Source organism: Oncorhynchus tshawytscha, linkage group LG02 (genome assembly GCF_018296145.1).
Source record: "Oncorhynchus tshawytscha isolate Ot180627B linkage group LG02, Otsh_v2.0, whole genome shotgun sequence".
NCBI classification, from domain to species: Eukaryota; Metazoa; Chordata; class Actinopteri; order Salmoniformes; family Salmonidae; genus Oncorhynchus; species Oncorhynchus tshawytscha.
The window spans coordinates 49,870,957-49,891,727 of record NC_056430.1 but is presented as its reverse complement, the minus strand read 5'-3'; the positions used below and the strand labels follow the sequence as shown (position 1 = coordinate 49,891,727).

Genomic DNA, 20,771 nt, shown 5'->3' with positions numbered 1-20,771 from the left:
GAATGCAGCCTCCGGATAAATCGTTTCCAGTTTGCAGAGAGTTAAATAAAGTTTGTTCAGAGCCATCGATGTGTCTGCTTGGGGGGATATATACGGCTGTGATTATAATCGAAGAGAATTCTCTTGGTAGATAATGCGGTCTACATTTGATTGTGAGGAATTCTAAATCAGGTGAACAGAAGGATTTGAGTTCCTGTATGTTTCTTTCATCACACCATGTCACGTTAGTCATAAGGCATACGCCCCCGCCCCTCTTCTTACCAGAAAGATGTTTGTTTCTGTCGGCCACCTCAGATAACGTCTCTCCAGTGAGCCATGTTTCCGTGAAGCATAGAACGTTACAGTCTCTGATGTCCCTCTGGAATGCTACCCTTGCTCGGATTTCATCAACCTTGTTGTCAAGAGACTGGACATTGGCAAGAAGAATGCTAGGGAGTGGTGCACGGTGTGCCCGTCTCCGGAGTCTGACCAGAAGACCGCCTCGTTTCCCTCTTTTTCAGAGTCGTTTTTTTGGGTCGCTGCATGGAATCCACTCCTTTGTCCTGTTTGTAAGGCAGAACACAGGATCCGCGTCGCGAAAAACATATTCTTGGTCGTACTGATGGTGAGTTGACGCTGATCTTATATTCAGTAGTTCTTCTCGACTGTATGTAATGAAACCTAAGATGACCTGGGGTACTAATGTAAGAAATAACACGGAAAAAAAACAAAAAACTGCATAGTTTCCTAGGAACGCGAAGCGAGGCGGCCATCTCTGTCGGCGCCGGAAGTAATTCCTAAAGAAAATAATGTACTTTTTACTCCATACATATTACCTGACACCCAAAAGTACTTGTTACATTTTGAATGCTTTGCAGGAAAGGAAAATTGTCCAATTTAAGAGAACATCCCCTGTCATTCCTACTGCCTCTGATCGGGTGGACTCACTAAACACACATGCTTTGTTTGTAAATTATGTCTGAGTGTTGGAGTGTGTCCCTGGCTATCCGTAAAAAAATTTAAAGACCAGAAAATGGTTCCGTCTGGCTTGTTTAATATAAGGAATTTGAAATGATTTATAGTTTTTCTTTTGATACTTAAGTATATTTTAGCTATTACATTTACTTTTGATGCTTAAGTATATTTAAAACAAAATACTTTGAATCAATTAGGATTTTACTGGGTGACTCACTTTTACTTGAGTAATTTTCTATCAAGGTATCTTTACTTTTACTCAAGTATAAAAATAAGTACTTTTTCAACCATTGGTAATATGATACAATTAGTAAATGTACTATCCATTTTTATACTAGAAAGACAGACCCTTATTGTCTTATGCAATTGTTTGCATCAAATCCTTAACATTGTTGAGATTCTTCAACTTGGAGAATGTATATATTGACCACATGATAGAAAACCATAAGTGGGTTAAGCATTGATTACTGCTGTGCTATTGGCTCTGACCCCTGGCCTGCAACTCCATCTCCCTCTACAGGCTCCATCTACATAATGTACCTACAACACAGCACTTCTGAAGAAACATCGTATGCTTGCAACAGTTCTGTTTCACTATTGAGAGATCATTAAATAATGGGGTTGTCATAGTGGGTTAGGATTGTAGGTTGATGTGATGCTTTGGTAAGACACATTACCATATACTGCTGTTCCATTGATAGGCGGAAGACATTTTAGCATGAAGTTCAAATGAATAAAACTAGTAAGAGACATTTTCCGCTCTTTGTGCTGTTATTTTATAGAGGCCATGGCCTCTCTAGAGGCTGGCATTCACAGACATGAGAAAAGCAGGGAAAGACGGTCTCGGTTAAAGTTTCTGTGAATGTGTGTTTTTAATAGGGTCTTTCTCCTGTCCCTGTCCAGCTGCACTCTGATCCTCTGTGGTGTCTGTCTGGCTTTGGTGGGGATTCTTCTGAGTAGTCAGAAAAAGCTCCATTATAATATAAACACGAATCCACTGGGTATGACTCCTTTCCTCGGGGCAGACTCTGTGATCACACACAGGAACCAGCATATACTGTCCCCAACCTCAACATCTCAGTTGTTTGTCCCGGAGTGAAAGCCCTCAGTGCCCAGAACCATTCTGCGTTGTCAAGAAGCTGATATGTCCCATGCCCAAGTCTCACACTGGTCAAATCCTAAGACAAATTCAGAGATGGGTGGCCAGTCTTGGAGTCCAGAACAGTAGCGGTGTGTGGGTAAAATCACTGGGGAAGAAAAAAAAAAGACATATTACAACTTATGTGTTGTGATAATTGCGTTGTTTTCTCTATAACCTGTTAGTTCATATGCCTTGCAACCGGGATATATATATATATAGTCCTCAAGCTAAGCTGAGACAATAAGAAGACAGTGGTAGAATACATTCAACCATACTTTTGTTTTAGCACAAAACTGGATAGCAACCTCTGTCCAAAGCATATTGCATGCAACAAAGAACCGGACAAGCTTTTTTCAACTACAGTAGGTGTAATTGATACACACCCACTACTATATAATACATGTTGAATTTGTTGGGTATTGGGTAACAACTGGTTTGGACAACAGCTAGTGAGCTAGTAAGTTCCCTCCATGTGTAACCAAGAACGAACAAATGGGGGGATGGGGTTTTGTGACGACCCTCCCACTCTGTCTGCAGTATTCTGTCTTTGTTCTTGTTTCCTTATTAGGATGCCGGTGGGCGGAGTTGGGAGGGTCGTCAGCTTCATGGGAAACACCTGGGCCAGGTGTCTCCCATGATAAATAGACCTCTTCCACATTCATGGAAGAGACTCTCTCCATGCAGACACCTTTGTAGATTGTGTTGTGGTTCTTGGTGGTCTTTTGTTTGTTTGTTTGCTTTGGCACCTTTCAACACCCTGCATTATCACATTCATGCATGCAAAACACTCACTTACACTACTGATTACACACACCATTGTATATTTTCCTTAGTTGCTTTAGTTAATAAATATATATTTTGTTACTCCTTATCTCCACGTTGTCTCCCTTTTGTTACGGGCTTTGAGCCGGTTCGTGACAAGGGTTTTCACTGGACCAACAAAGGGATGGAGCCCTTCTCAAAAGCATACTATAGTCCTTCTCCAGATTAAGACCTTTGGGGACTAAAGTATCTAAGGAATGGATCCAGAACGTCTCTCTGGATCTTTGGTGTTTGTCATCATCACCACCGCGTCAGTTGGTCCATCGCCACCACATCAATACCACCACAAGTCAATTGGCCCTTTCCTAAATAAGCCATGGGTGGCAATAGGGATTTGGACTTGTGTTTTTACTTAATTCTCCTTACTGGCCAATGATAATAATGTTTACACATGGAGGGAACTTACTAGCTCACTAGCTGTTGTCCAAACCAGTTGGTACCCAACAAATTCAACATGTATTATAGTAGTGGGTGTGTATCAATTACACCTACTGTAGTTGAAAAAAAAGCTTGTCCGGTTTTCCAATTGTTGTATATTGGTTTCACTCCTGTATTTTATCACTAGGTGGAGACATTGACCACAGCACCCCAGTACTATCCTGTATGGTCTCTCATTAGCACCACCAGCTGAAGAGTTTTCTCCCCAATTATCTTCCCCATGCCCTATATGAACTTGTCCATTCCCTTTGATTATTCTGAAAGAAGGCCATTGAAGGCCGAAACGTCAATCTTTTAAACTTGTCTAATAAATCAATGTATTTTTAATGTTGAGCGAGTTCTGCACCTTTTCCTGTCCAATGATGTCTACACATTTTTAGGTTGCACCTCTCACGTCTGGCGGCCATTCCTGCAGTCAGCATTCCAATTGCATGCTCCCTCAACTTGAGACATCTGTGGAATTGTGTTGTGTGACAAAACTGTACATGTTAGTGGCCTTTTATTGTCCCCAGCACAAGGTGCACCTGTTTCATGATCACGCTGTTCAATCAGCTTATTGATATGCCACACCTGTCAGGTGGATGGATTGTCTTGGCAAAAGTGAAATGCTCACTAAGAGGGATGTAAACAAATTTGTCTATAACATTTTAGAGAAATAAGCTTTGTGCGCGTATGAAAAATGTATGGGATCTTTTATTTCATCTCATGAAACATTGGTTCGACACTGAGTTTGGAGTTGATTTGGCGATCACTCACATAGATTTTTAGCTAGCGGTGGCTAAATTCAGTACATTTTATATACAAATGTATGTGGACACCCCTTTAAATGAATGGATTCGGCTATTTCAGCCACACCCATTGCTGACAGGTGTATAAAAGCTAACACACAGCCATGCAATCGCCATAGACAAACATTGGTAGTAGAATGGCCTTACTGAAGAGCTCAGTGACTTTCAATGTGGCACCGTTATAGGATGCCTCCTTTCCAACAAGTCAGTTCATCTAATTTCTGCCCTGCTAGAGCTGCCCCGGTCAACTCTAGGTGCTGTTATTTTGAAGTGGAAATGTCTAGGAGCAACATGCTCACAGAACGGGACTGCAGAGTGCTGAAGCAAATAGCGCATAACAATCTTCTGTCAATCTTCTGTTGTAACACTTACTACAGAGTTCCAAATTTCCTCTGGAAGCAACATCAGCACACTAACTGTTTGTTAGGGGGCTTTATGAAATGGGTTTCCATGGCTGAGCAGCTGCACACAAGCCTAAGATCACCATGCGCAATGCCAAGTGTCGGCTGGAGTGGTTTAAAGCTCACCGCTATTGGACTCTGGAGCAGTGGAAACTAAAAATGATATACTTTTCACTCCATACATTTTCCCTGACACCCAAAAGTAGTCGTTACATTTTGAATGCTAAGCAGCACAGGACAATTGTCTGATTCACACTCTTATCAAGAGAACATCCCTGGTCATCCCTACTGCCTCTGATCTGGCGGACTCACTAAACCCATGCTTTGTTTGTAAAGGATGTCTGAGTGTTGGTGTGCCCCTGGCAATCCGTAAATAAATAAATAAACACGAAAATGGTGCCGTCTGGTTTGCTTAATGTAAGGAATTGAAATTATTTATATTTTTACTTTTGATATTTAAGTATATTTTAAACCAAATACTTTTAGACTTATACTCTAGTAGGATTTTACTGGGTGACTTTCACTTTTACTTGAGTCATGCCCATGATTTTGGAATGAGATGATCGACGAGCAGGTGTCCACACTTTTGGTCATTTAGTGTAAGTTATACTAACCCACTGGGCACAGACGTCAGTTCAACACCTAGTTTTGATATGCATTTGGTTTTCGACTAACGTGAATTCAACGTGAAATCACCATGTCTTTGGATTAACTGTAGGTTAAAAGTTGAATGAAAAAAATATGAAATGCCCTTACATGTATGACTTTTTGCAAATCCAATCAGTTTTCCACGTTGATTCAACATCACAGCTGTTTAAAGAAAACCGAGCCATGGATTACAGTTCCTCCTGGTCAATATACTACGTTCAGGGTGAGCAACCATCTAACATAATGTTGTCAAATTCTGAACTTACCCTTTAATGTTTTGTCATTTAATTAACTATGCTCAATCAAACATTGAGGTCTGTTTATGCCCTTGTTTAATTTTTATTTTTTTTGTAAATTAATGTATTAATCTTAAATTAGTAAATTAACGTGCTCATTGTAACATAAGAATCATACTCACTGTATTGAGCAAAAACACACTTTTCCCACAGAATCAGGTTGTCAAGGTGCTTGGCCACATGGAACAGTGCTCCTGAAACTCTCTCTGGATCCAGCAGTGTGCACTGGGCTCTGGAAGAATATTCAGGAGTCAGTTCAAATGTGGGGTTAGGTTAAGAATAACCTAGGTCAGAAACCAGGGATAAGAGACAGACAAGTGGCAGATCACTTACCTTGCTTTCACTGTAGGTGAAAGATTAGTGGAATCTGTGTGGGTAGCTGGACAGGTAGGATGACTGACAGTGAAGGTGAACAGGTGGTCGCGTGTCAGGTGACAGAGGAATGGATGAGACTGAAGCAGGATTTCCTTTAACCATAAAGTGGTATATTTACTGAGTAGTCTGTGCTGCATAAGAAAGGAAACAAAATAACATGTATCCAATCAAATTCATAATCAAAGATCAAATCATATCATTCATTATTAACATAATTTAGGGAATTCAACAGTCCAGTTCATTAAGAAGTCAATAGTAATCATCCGTAAGTCATTTAGGCTCGTAACTATTTATCATAAATCATGAAATAATACAAACAGTGAATGGTTATTCAATCTATAGTCCCCATTAGTTTGATATCAAAGTTGATCAGTTCAGCAAACAATGACGTTTCTCATTTCACCCTTTCAATTGTCTTCATGTGTACATATAATTAATTTCATTACATATTAACCATATCGATTGCATAATTGGCCTATGAGGATCCGTAGGGCCATGATCATTGACAATTCACATTACACAATATGTTTGAAGCGTGCGCTCCAAGCCGCGCTACGCGGTAATAACTATAAGCAATAACTGATGGCCCACTCCCCCGATCGCCACAGATAGTTCAGATGAAAGGTAACAGAGTCGGTGGATTCATGGACGCACAAAACTTCTTGATCAGACGGAGTTAAGGAAGAGAAAGCAGTGAGATCAGGCGATGGCAATTTCCTCCTTTTATGGAGTTGAGATCTGTCGGACATTTCCACCTGACCTAATTAATGCGCCCCTGGCCCAGCTGAGTAAGTGGCAATGAATTAAAGGATTATAGTTCTGTAGGAGCACAAAGACCAACTGAGTAATATATCCTCATAATACATGAGATGAAATCAGTTCATCGATAAATGTATCTCAAATAATATCTTCTTGTCACAGAACTGTTGGTTCTTACCTGCCAGAATGGGATCCCTTCTGCTTTCAGCTCCTCTACGGCTCTGACTGTGTCTGAAGGGAGCAGTATACTTCAGTCTTGTTTAGCCAGGTGTGCTTTCAAATCTCATATTGATGCAGTTTTATCTTTCTCTTAGGAGTTGCTATCTTGTAGTCATAAAAAAAGTTAGAATAACTTTGATTCCTATATCGTATCCAATGTCAAACACAGCAGGTAAATTACACCTGCAGCTAATACAAGCTGAATTCTACAGTGTGAGAGCCTTTACCCAGGACAGAATTCACAGTTCTACAAAGCCAGTCCCATGTATTGTTTAGTATTTTATGTCTTGATGACTTATCACTTGCCATATACAAACACATCAGAGGTGGAAATTAAACTTTGGGACATTCCAATGCAACATCCTTGAATTAAGCACAGTTAGGTTTAGCCAAATATTCTTTATTTACTGAATATTCCTCTCTAATTGAGAGTTATTGGTGACCCTTGCCTGACCCTGGCCAGTGACTCTCTATCTCCCTCTGCAAGCTGTAGACTTTCCTACCACCACCGGTCTAAACTGGAAAAGCACATATTTCTGAAGAAACTTTGTGTCGAAAAGTATGCTATGCTAGTTTTGAGAAGATGAAATCGTGGAAGTGGGTTAGGCTAGTGGGGGAATGAAACGTTACGGTAAAACTAGGTGGACTAGGTGTCAGTTTTACTCTCGTGCTTTATCAACAGTTTAAGCATTAAGTTCAAATCAGTCAAGTCTTTATAATATCAGTAGGTGCTCGATTTAAAGGCGCAAAGTGCAGAAATCGCTCTCCCATTTCCTAGTTGCCAAAATTTGAATATTTCGCATAATTTCAGTTTATGTGACAAAACAAGCAATGTACAGTGTAGAGAATAATTGTACCATCTCAACCACTGTGAAATATCTTTTCATAACCAAAAAGATTGTGTTTTCAGCTGTTTGAAGCTGGTGTGCAAGACCGAAAGTAAAATATACAAAAACTAAACTTAGGAACGGGAAGCATAGAAGTAGCGCACAAAGAACAGCTCTTCCGCTTCTTAGACTTTCTTTCAATGAGAATTGCAGATCTAACACTTACCATTCTATGTGAAGTTGGTCAGGTCGCCCAATAGGTTACATATTTCACCTTTAAAGTTGTGATATGAGACATTATATCTTCCTTATCAGCTCTAACTGTGCTGTTCCTAGACAAGAGGCCTATCAGCTCTAACTATGTTGTTCCACTGTTACAGAGGCCATGGCAAGGTCTTTAGAGGCTGGTGTTTACATCGATTACCAAGGCAGGGAAAAACTCTCTCAGCGAAAGTGTGTGTGAATGTGTGTAGGTGTGAGTTATTTAAAGGGTCATAGAATGACAGCTTTCCTCTTTCCCAGTCCAGCTGCACTCGGATCCTCTGGGGTCTCTGGCCCAACGTGAAGGGAATGGTTGAATTGGGTAGGGAATATGCCCTGTATTCACCTGATTTATAATTTAGACCCTAGAGTCCACTGCGTATTCCTCCCTTCCTCCGGACAGTCTCTGTAACCACACCCAGGGTCCAGTCTACACTGTTCCCAACCTCAACATCCCAGATGTGTGTCCCTGAGTTAAAGCCGTCAGATCCCAGGACCATTCTATTGTTATAAAACCTCTCTGGGTTGTCAGGATGCTTCTACGTCCCATCACCAAGTCTCACAGTGGTCAGATCATCAGACAAGATGAGAGATGGGTGGGCAGTCTTGGGATCCAGAGTCACGGTAGCTAAACGAAGAGAACAGAGATTTTGTATGGGGATTTGCAAACTGCACACTTGGGGCTTAGACCAGGGCCAAGCAACGTTTCACACTTGCATCAAGTAGCATTATGTATTAACTATGGCTAGTAACTGAACATCTTGTCAATTTCAGCAATACAATTATACTTACTATAGTGAGCAAACACTTCAACAATGTCCTGCATCTTCCCACAAAATCTGTGCAGGTTGTCAAGGTGCTTGGCCACATGGATCCGTGCTCCTGAAACCCTCTCTGGATCCGGCAGTGTGCACTGGGCTCTGGGAGAATATTCAGGAGTTAGTTCAACCGTGGGGTTGGGTTAAGAACATCCTTGGCACCATAGGTTAAGAACCTCAGAGAAGAGAGAGCGAAGAGGCGGGTCACTTACCTTTTCACTGTGACCTTGTAGTTCTGCAGAAGAATAAAATACCAAATAAATAATAAATAATGATAATACATGACATGTAATCCAGCCCGGCCTCAGAGCCATTACGTATGATACATTACAAATGGTCGGATTACTTAAAACAGACCCGAAAGTGGCTTCTTATCTAATTAGCAACTTTAGCTAACCACCACCATAGCGTTTTGCAACTGCTGAGCATGCTATCTAACCCTCACCCCTATCCCTTACACCTAACCTAGCTACCCTTAGTGACAAATGCTAAAGCATCAGTGACTGTTGTTTAAGACGTATTTTACTGTATCATACGAATTGGAAGGATGTAACAAATAATACATATTGGAGGGACCCCAAAATAAAGTGCCAAATCCTACATGTGGTTGTGAGATGACATTGTGCAATCAGTTCATCATCACTGTCAACTGCATTTATTAAACTTAACATGTAAATATTTGTATGAACATAAGATTCAACAACTGAGACATAAACTAAACAGGTTCTACAGACATGTGACTAACAGAAATTGAATAATGTGTCCCTGAACAAAGGGGGGGGGGTCTAAATCAAAAGTAACAGTCAGTATCTGGTGTGGCCACCAGCTGCATTAAGTACTGCAGTGCATCTCCTCCTCATGGACTGCACCAGGTTTGCCCGTTCTTGCTGACAGATGTTAACCCACTCTTCCACCAAGGCACCTGCAAGTTCCCGGACATTTCTGGGGGGAATGGCCCTAGCCCTCACCCTCCGATCCAACAGGTCCTAGACATGCTCAATGGGATTGAGATCCAGGCTCTTTGCTGGCCATGGCAGAATACTGACATTCCTATCTTGCAGTAAATCACGCACAGAACGAGCAGTATGGCGGGTGGCATTGTCATGCTGGAGGATCATGTCAGGATGAGCCTGGAGGAAGGGTACCACATGAGGGAGGAGGATGTCTTCCCTGTAACGCACAGCGTTGAGATTGCCTGCAATGACAACAAGCTCAGTCCGATGATGCTGTGACACACCGCCCCGAACCATGATGGACCTTCCACCTCCAAATCGATCAAGCTCCAGAGTACAGGCCTCGGTGTAACGCTCATTCCTTTGACGATAAATGCAAATCCGACCATCACCCCTGGTGAGGAGCATTTTTTGCCAGTCCTGTCTGGTCCAGCGACGGTAGGTTTGTGCCCATAGGCGACGTTGTTGCCTATGATGTCTGGTGAGGACCTGCCTTACAACAGGCCTACAAGCCCTCAGTCCAGCCTCTCAGCCTATTGTGGACAGTCTGAGCAATGATGGAGGGATTGTGCGTTCCTGGTGTAACTCGGGCAGTTGTTGTTGCCATCCTGTAGCTGTCCCGCAAGTGTGATGTTCGGATGTACCGATCCTGTGCAGGTGTTGTTACACGCGGTCTGCCACTGCGAGGACGATCAGCTGTCTGTCCTGTCTCCCTGTAGCGCTGTCTTAGGCGTCTCACAGTACAGACATTGTAATTTATTGCCCTGGCCACATCTGCAGTCCTCATGCCTCCTTGCAGCATGCCTAAGTCACATTCACGCAGATGAGCACAGAACCTTTGCATCTTTCTTTTGGTGTTTTTCAGAATCAGTAGAAAGGCCTATTTAATGTCCTACGTTTTCATAACTGTAACCTTCATTGCCTACCGTCTGTAAGCTGTTAGTGCCTTAACGACCGTTCCACAGGTGCATGTTCATTAATTGTTTATGGTTCATTGAACAAGGGGAAACAGTGTTTAAACCGTTTACAATGAAGATCTGTTTATTTATTTGGATTTGTACGAATAATCTTTGAAAGACAGGGTCCTGAAAAAGGGATGTTTATTTTTTTGCTGAGTTTATATCTCAAATAATTTCTGCTCATTATTAAGTTATTGGTTTTTACCTGAAGGAATTACATATCTTCTGCTTTCAGCTCCTCCTCTATTGCTTTGATTGTGTCTGAAAGTGATGATAACCCTCCGATCATCCCATCAATCTTCTTCTTCATCAAGTGACTCTTCTGCTTCTCTTCTTCCTTCAGAGTAGCTAACCTGGCCTCCTCGTCCTCTCGAAGCAACTGGTGTATCTTCTCAAACTCCCCTTTAATCTGCCTTTCTGTGTCCTCTGCTTGTAGCTGCAGACAGCGGGAGGAATATGTGAAATACTATTACTACCACAGCAATTCTCACAATTAATCCACAAATGCACAAAGGCATTCAGCTACAGTTAAATTGCACTGTGGCATTAGACAACATAAGTCAACATTCTTCATTCATTCTCACCTTTAATCTGGGTTACTGTTTGATGGCAGGCTAGTTTCACTTTATGGAAGATCTCAAACGTCTTCTGTAAGGGCTTCAATAAAGTCTTGAGTTCCTCCTAGAATATGAAAATTGACACTGCATTGAAGACGTCAACCTGCTATTGTTACTTTGTATGAATCCGATGACTGATTATTAGTTTGTAGTTACTTTCAACAGCATTAAAAGTCACATAAGAGCTTAGAATAGACGTGCAATACACACCTACAGGAGTGGGGAATGAAACACTCACCAATTCTACAATGCAAACATGCTGTCCATAAGGACACCAGAGTTTGTAGGTATGATGAGAAAGTAAACACTTACATAGATTTTTCTTCTGGTGTAAAATGTCAGCAAAATGATGTTGTGGTAATGTTATTATAAGCCCCCTACCTTCAAATCCTGTGAAGCTTCATCCATGGGACAGAAATTGTGGTTTGCATGTTTTTTTTTTTAGAAGTATGACACACAAAACACACTGGCTGTTTATCATTCAGACAGAAGAGTTTGAGTTTATCGTGGTGCAGAAAGCAGAGCCCCCCAGGCCCTGCTGAATCTCTCCGATTCTTCTCCTCTAAGAAGGCCTCACACAGTTCCTTTACAATTAGGTTACGAGGAGGTTCTTCCTTTGAGGATATTCTGCTGCAAATTGGACATTCCAGAGAATCCTTTTTGTTTCCAGATTTCACTGAGACAGACTTTACAAAAGCTGTGGCTACATGACAGGATTACAGGATCCCGGAAGATTACTGCACACTGGACAGGAGAAATCCTTTTCTTGGAGAGAATGTTTGGAAGCCATTTTCTTTAAGAAATCGCTGTCACGATCTTCTGTAATGGCTTGGTCAGATGTGCTTTCAAAATCTGAGGATGCAGTTTCCTCCTGCTCTTCGGAGCTGCGATCTTGCAGTTGTAGAAAGTTAGAACAAGTTTGAGTCCTATATTGTATCCAATGTCGAACACAGCAGGTAAATTACACCTGTAGCTGATACAAGCAGAATACTAATGTGATGGACTTTACCCAGGACAGAGTTATAAAAAATCCAGTCTCTCACTCACTCACTCTCCCACACACACACAAAGGAGTGTTATCAAGTTCCATATTAGCCAGTGAGCTGGTCCTCTGTCCTGTTCAACCCCTTATGCATTTATACAAGGGCCAACAGCTTTTTCCCCCCCAAATCCCAGCTTTAAAAAATATTTTCATACTGACCATATAAAAAAGAAGCACTGTGTGTGGGCCTAGTTAGGTGCCAAAAATGATTTATTTCATAAATATTCCTCTTTGGTTGAGCATTAAAGTAATTATTGGTGACCCTGGCCCTTGACTCTCTATCGCCCTCTGCAAGCTGTAACCACTTACCTACACAACACCAGGATAAACTGGAAAAGTTTGTCGCCTATAGTGAGATTGATTGTCTATTTGAAAAAATGTAAAAGTAAATGCTTCAGCCCACCTTTAGTGGTTTCATGTGACAGAGATGAAAATATGGACTTGAAATTTAGAGGAGAAATGTAATATTACTATTATGCCTTTGGCTACTGGACAATGAAAGGAAGTGGAATCGCAATAGAACATGAGAGAAATGCTGGTTTCAATGGCATATGAGGAAGTGTTTATAAAATAAATATGGTCAGATTTTTCTGAGGTAACGTTGAAACAAGAAAAGACTTGGCTCATAAAATGAAGAAAAAAAACATCCAGGTAAAAAATAAAATAAAACAATGTTTGTTTAAATGCTGACTGCCTCTGCTCAGATTGCAAGGTGTGTGATGTTAATGTTAATTATCCTACATTATATCTGTGAAACATGACTGGCGTTTGGCCTATATATATATATATATATATATATATATATATATATATATATATATATATATATATATAATTAAACGTCTCATTAAAGTTTGGCTACATTTTCTATCGCCTCTCATGTCAGCATCGGTGTGGTATGGACATGAAAGGCTGTAGCTAATATACATAGTCTAGCACTTACACTTTGATAGGTATGCTAATTATTTATGTACATTTACATCGCTTGTGTTTTTCTAAACAAATAGCTTGTGTTTTTTGGTGTGTTTTTTGGTTTTCTAATCAATTTAATTGTCTATTTTGATTAATGGCCTTGGTGCCCTGGCAGATGATCTTGGTGCCCTGGCAGATGATCTTGGTGCCCATACCCCATTCTGTACATATCCCATTCTGTACATATCCCATTCTGTACATATCCCATTCTGTACTTCATCGGACTACTTCCATTCTGAGCGATTCACTGGTACTTACTGTTTGAGCTTTTGTTTGTAATCAGGAAGCAGGAGGATAGAGTCTTGGTCTGATTTGCCGAAGGGAGGTCAAGGGAGGACCTTGTATGTGTTTCTGTGGGTAGAATAAAAGTGGTCCATAGTTTTGGCGCCCCTTGTGGCACATGGAGACATGTTGGTAGAAGTTAGGTAGAACGGATTTTAGTCTTTCCTCGTTAAAATTTCTGCCCACAAGAAACGCCACCTGTGGGTGTGCGGTTTCTTGTTTGTTTATGGGCCCATACAGTTCATTTAATGGCAGGTGGTGTTTGCTTTTTGTGGGATGTAGGCAACAGTGATAATTACAGATGAGATCGATCTTGGTAGATAAAAAGTTCTGCAGTTTACCATGAGGTATTCTATGTCAAGTGAGAAAAAGCTTCAGATTTTCTTCTCACTGGAAGCCGCGCACCGGTTATTGTATACAAAGAGGCACACCTCTCCCCCTTTGGACTTGCCCAAAGCCACCATCTGATCATGATGCTGCATGGAGAAACAACTGAGTTGTATATCCATAGATTCAGTCAGCTAAGACTCTGTAAAGCACAGAATATTGCAGCTTTCAAGCCTCTTTAATAAGAGACTCCTGAACGAAGCTCATCCATCTTATTCTCGAGTGACTGGACATTTGCCAATAAATCGTAGGGGAGTGCCGTTAGATTTTCTCTCCGTCTCAGTCTCACCAGGACGCCAGCATGCCTTCTGCATCTATGCCTACGGCACTTAGGTATCCCAAACAATTGGGTAAGATCCGGTGTAAGTTTGTACTTCAGGAAGATCACAGGATGGACCACCGCCAGGTAGCGCTCGACAGATACAGGACTGGAACACGGGCCGGCCAGTGTAGATGACACGTGATGAAAACTTAGTCATGTATCGAAGAACATGTCCCAGAACATATTGGTCCAGATAGTACAAGGCCGTACAGAGGCAGTAGAGGATTTCAGACACGGACAGATTGAGAGCGGAGAAGTTCTGAGGCCCCAAAGCCTTCTGCTCCTGTCACTACCGGCCACAGGAAATATACAGTGTTTGGGACACTTAGAATGATGTTGGTTACTGCAGGCACAAGGTAGAGCAATGTGATTTATGCAAAAGCAGGATCCAAAGGGACAGGTGGAAGCAGTAGTGAAGTTATTTGCTTTGGAAGTATTAATTTCCTTGATATGTCTGTGGTTTCAGTGGACACTGCAAAAAGAGACAAAATAAAAATAATAGTCAGGATTTTCCGTTGTAGAGGGAGCAGTTTCGGTACCGGATGACCAAAAAACGAAATAGAAAATGTTCAATTAATTTCCCAAAGTGACTGAATCAGACTGGAATTGACATCAACCCTTCAAAGCATACAAAAGAGACCATAACATTTGAAATCCCAAAATTGGACGTTTCTAAAATACAAAGTATTCAGGCTAAAAGAACACTTCACTACATCTGATGGTTGATAACAAATGTTACAATTGCCTAACTTATAAAAAGCCATACCTTGGTTGAAGGAATTCTGTCTGCATTCATGGGGTGGATGTTGTGTGTCAGTCTGAAGAATCAGTGCTTGATGAATCTAAACTTCTGTTCCATAAACAAATTTTGCAAACAAATACAGCCCATCATCTGGAGCACGGTATGCACATGTAGAGGAAAATCAGCACTCATTGTTCCATCCCTGGTTAAAGGGAGCGGGTTATTTTTGCTCTTGGAAGGAACACGACAGTGTATAGGAGTACATCATGAATAAGACGGTTTATTTTAATATTGAAAGAGGAGAAGACATGGCTGTTTCCAGAGATCTCTCCGTCTGCCTGCTCAAAGGGTAGTATTATTACACAGGACATCCACCAACGAGGACCATCAATTGAGATGTTATTAACCAATGAGGAGGATGGATTATGTGATCAGTGCACGCACCTTTAAACAAAGGCATTGTGTACATAATAACATTCTGCTGTCTATTCTCATACACAACATTCATGACCACTCATCAGTCCATTATTGCATTTTACATTCTGTTCACACTCAGGTTGTACATTGTCTAGCTAAGGATTCTCCAACCCTGTTCCTGGAGAGCCACTGTCCTGTTGATTTTCACTCCAACCCTAATCTAGCGCACCTGATTCTAATAAATAGCTTGTTGGTGAACTGAATCAGGTTAGTTACAACTGGGGTTGGAGCAAAAACCTATAGGAGGGTAATTCTCCAGGAACAGGGATGGAGAACCCTGGTCTAGCTCATCATATTCTTATTAAATAGATTGCCAAGATACGTTGTAAGTAAACAAAAGTCTATGAGCTAAATTATATTGAAAATATACAAGGATAGAACAGCGGCCTCTGGTAAGACTAAGGGTGACGGACGGTCTATGTATATTTGTAAACAACAGTTAGTGCACCACTGTTGTGTCCTCTGCAAACTTAATGATGGTGTGGAGTCGTGCCTGGCCATGCAGTCATGAGTGAACAGGGAGTACAGGAGGGGACTGAGCACACACTCCTGAGGGGCCCCCGTGTTGAGGATCAGTGTGGCGGATGTGTTGTTACCTACCTTTACCACCTGGGGGTGGCCCATCAGGAAGTCCAGGATCCAGTTGCATACAAAATCCTCCCCCGCCCTCCCTTCAGCAAATCTGACCATGACTCCATTTTGTTGCTCCCAGCCTATAGACAGAAACTCAAACAGGAAACACCCGTGCTCAGGTCTATCCAACGCTGGTCTGACCAATCGCATTCCACGCTTCAAGATTGCTTTGATCACGTGGACTGGGATATGTTCCGGGTAGCCTCAGCCAACAACATTGACGTATATGCTGACTCAGTGAGAGAGTTTATTAGCAAGTGCATCAGTGATATTGTACCCACTGTGACTATTAAAACCTTCCCTAACCAGAAACTGTGGATTGATGGCAGCATTCGTGCAAAACTGAAAGCGCGAACCACCGCTTTTAATCATGGCAAGGCGACTGGAAACATGACCGGATACAAACAGTGTAGCTATCCCCTCCACAAGGCAATCAAACAAGCAAAGCGTAAGTTTAGAGACAAAGTAGAGTCACAAATCACTACGGGTTGCCCCCAGGTGGTGAGGGTAGGAAACATCATCACCACCCAGCTGATCCTCCACACTGGGGGGTCCCACAAGGGTGGATTCTCAGCCCCTTCCTGTACTCCCTGTTCACCCATGACTGCGTGGCCATGCACACCTCCAACTCAATCATCAAGTTTGCAGACGACACTACAGTGGTAGTCTTGATTACCAACAACGACGAGACGGCCAACAGGGAGGTGGTGAGGGCCCTCGGAGTGTGGTGTCAGGAAAACAACCTCTCACGCAACGTCAACAAAACAAAGGAGATCATCATGGACTTCAGGAATCAGCAGAGCAAACACCCCCTATCCCCATTGACGGTATAGTACTAGAGAAGGTGGAAAGTTTTAAGTTCCTCAGCGTACACATCACGGACAAACTAATATGATCCACCCACACAGACAGCGTGGTGAAGAAGGTGCAATAGCGCCTCTTCAACCTCAGGAGGCTGAAGAAATTTGGCTTGTCACCTAAAACACTTAAACTTTTACAGATGCACAATTGAGAGCATACAGTCGGGCTATATCACCGTCTGGTACGGCAACTGCTCCACCCACAACCGCAAGGCTCTCCAGAGGGTAGTGCAGTCTACACAATGCAGCACCAGAGGCAAACTACCTGCCCTCTAGGACACCTACAGCACCCGATGTCACAGGAAGGCCAAAAAGATCAAGGACAACAACCACCCGAGCCACTGCCTGTTCACCCTGCTATCATCCAGAAGGCGAGGTCAGTACAGGTGCATCAAAGCTGGGACCAAGAGACTAAAAAAAAGCTTCTATCTCAAAGCCATCAGACTGTTAAACAGCCACCACTAACATTGAGTGGCTGCTGCCAATATACAGACTCAAATCTTTGGCCACTTTAATAAATGTAATAAACTGATTTAATAAAAGGTATAACTAGTCAATTTAAATAATGCCACTTTAATAATGTCTACATATCCTACATTACTCATCTCATTTGTATTTACTGTATTCTATACCATCTACTGCTTCTTGCCTATGCCGCACGGTCGTCGCTCATCCATATATTTATATGCACATATTCTTATTCCTCCCTTTACATTTGTGTCTATAATGTAGTCGTGGTGAATTTGTTAGATTACTTGTTAGATATTACTGCACTGTCGGAACTAGAAGCACAAGCATTGCTACACTCGCAATAACATCTACTAATCATGTGTGTGTGACAAATAAAATTGGATTTGATTTGAAATATTTGGCATGGGTCCTCAGATTCTCAAAGGTTTCTACAGCTCCACCATCGAGAGCATCCTGACTGGTTGCATAACTTCCTGGTATTGCAACTGCTCGGCCTCCGACCGTAAGGCACTACAGAGGGCTGTGTGTACAGCCCAGTACATCACTGGGGCCAACCTTTCTGTCATCCAGAATCTCTATACCAGGCGGTGTCAGAGGAAGGCCCTAAAAATTGTCAAAGACTCCAGCCACCCTAGTCATAGACTGTTCTCTCTGCTACTGCACAGCATACAGTACCAGAGCGCCAAGTCTAGGTCCAAGAGACTTCTATACAGCTTCTAACCCCAAGTCATAAGACTCCTGAACATCTAATCAAATGGCTACCCAGACTATTTGCATTGTCCCGCCCCCTTTTTACACTGCTGCTACTCTCTGTTTGTTATCTATGCATAGTCACTTCAATAACTCTACCTACATATACAGTGCCTTGCAAAAGTATTCGGCCCCCTTGAACTTTGCGACCTTTTGCCACATTTCAGGCTTCAAACATAAAGATATAAAACTGTATTTTTTTGTGAAGAATCAACAACAAGTGGGACACAATCATGAAGTGGAACGACATTTATTGGATATTTCAAAGTTTTTTAACAAATCAAAAACTGAAAAATTGGGCGTGCAAAATTATTCAGCCCCCTTAAGTTAATACTTTGTAGCGCCACCTTTTGCTGCGATTACAGCTGTAAGTCTCTTGGGGTATGTCTCTATCAGTTTTGCACATCGAGAGACTGACATTTTTTCCCATTCCTCCTTGCAAAACAGCTCGAGCTCAGTGAGGTTGGATGGAGAGCATTTGTGAACAGCAGTTTTCAGTTCTTTCCACAGATTCTCGATTGGATTCAGGTCTGGACTTTGACTTGGCCATTCTAACACCTGGATATGTTTATTTTTGAACCATTCCATTGTAGATTTTGCTTTATGTTTTGGATCATTGTCTTGTTGGAAGACAAATCTCCGTCCCAGTCTCAGGTCTTTTGCAGACTCCATCAGGTTTTCTTCCAGAATGGTCCTGTATTTGGCTCCATCCATCTTCCCATCAATTTTAACCATCTTCCCGGTCCCTGCTGAAGAAAAGCAGGCCCAAACCATGATGCTGCCACCACCATGTTTGACAGTGGGGATGGTGTGTTCAGGGTGATGAGCTGTGTTGCTTTTACGCCAAACATAACGTTTTGCATTGTTGCCAAAAAGTTCAATTTTGGTTTCATCTGACCAGAGCACCTTCTTCCACATGCTTGGTGTGTCTCCCAGGTGGCTTGTGGCAAACTTTAAATGACACTTTTTATGGATATCTTTAAGAAATGGCTTTCTTCTTGCCACTCTTCCATAAAGGCCAGATTTGTGCAATATACGACTGATTGTTGTCCTATGGACAGAGTCTCCCACCTCAGCTGTAGATCTCTGCAGTTCATCCAGAGTGATCATGGGCCTCTTGGCTGCATCTCTGATCAGTCTTCTCCTTGTATGAGCTGAAAGTTTAGAGGGACGGCCAGGTCTTGGTAGATTTGCAGTGGTCTGATACTCCTTCCATTTCAATATTATCGCTTGCACAGTGCTCCTTGGGATGTTTAAAGCTTGGGAAATCTTTTGTATCCAAATCCGGCTTTAAACTTCTTCGCAACAGTATCTCAGACCTGCCTGGTGTGTTCCTTGTTCTTCATGATGCTCTCTGCGCTTTTAACGGACCTCTGAGACTATCACAGTGCAGGTGCATTTATACGGAGACTTGATTACACACAGGTGGATTGTATTTATCATCATTAGTCATTTAGGTCAACATTGGATCATTCAGAGATCCTCACTGAACTTCTGGAGAGAGTTTGCTGCACTGAAAGTAAAGGGGCTGAATAATTTTGCACGCCCAATTTTTCAGTTTTTGATTTGTTAAAAAAGTTTGAAATATCCAATAAATGTCGTTCCACTTCATGATTGTGTCCCACTTGTTGTTGATTCTTCACAAAAAAATACAGTTTTATATCTTTATGTTTGAAGCCTGAAATGTGGCAAAAGGTCGCAAAGTTCAAGGGGGCCGAATACTTTTGCAAGGCACTGTACATATTACTTAAATTATCTCGACAAACTGGTGCCCCCGCACATTGACTCTGTACCAGTACCCCCTGTATATAGCCTCGCTATTGTTATTTTACTGCTGCTCTTTAATTATTAGTTGAAATTATTATTTAAAAAAAAGATATTAGTATTTATTTTTTTATGTATTTTTCTTCACACCTTGTTGTTTAAGGGCTTGTAAGCATTTACCTGTTGTAATTCAACGCATTTGACACATTTTCATTTGATTTGAAATCAAAGATATTCAGTGCCTGTCTGACAATGCAAATAGTCTGAGTAGTCATTTGATTAGATGTTCAGGAGTCTTATAGCTTGGGGGTAGAAGATGTTGAATAAACACCAAGAGGTCAACTAAAAGGTTTCAGCATTCTATACATTTTGTAAGCAAATACAGACCATCACCTGGCGTACGGCCCAATATGCAAAATTAGAGTACATTGAGCTTTTAAGCTCTTTTCACACTCAGGTTGTACAATGTATTTGACACAATGAGATACATCTGATATTTGTCTGCACAAACATGTTCATGCAACTGTTATTTATTATCAATTAGAAAAACAATCTGTTAAAGTATCGAAAGAAGGCAACATCATAAGGAAGAAATACTTTTTTTCCCCACACACGACTGTATACAAAGGTGTTTAGCAGACAACTTTCCTCTGCTCACTGATTGGACATTGCATAGTCAGTTACGTGAAAAATTAATGATTTCTATCTCGTACTACGCAATGCAACTGAGATTCAGGCAATTTTTTAGGGTTGACATACAAATCAACTCAGAAAGAACTTTGTTGCGAGTAAC

The 20,771-nt window shown here is 41.6% G+C and overlaps 1 pseudogene; it reads right to left on the bottom strand.

Annotated features, from left to right (window-relative positions):
* Positions 1 to 7,100: 7,100 nt before the first annotated feature.
* Positions 7,101 to 13,443, bottom strand: LOC112222665 (annotated as a pseudogene).
* Between the last annotated feature and the right edge of the window lie 7,328 nt (positions 13,444 to 20,771).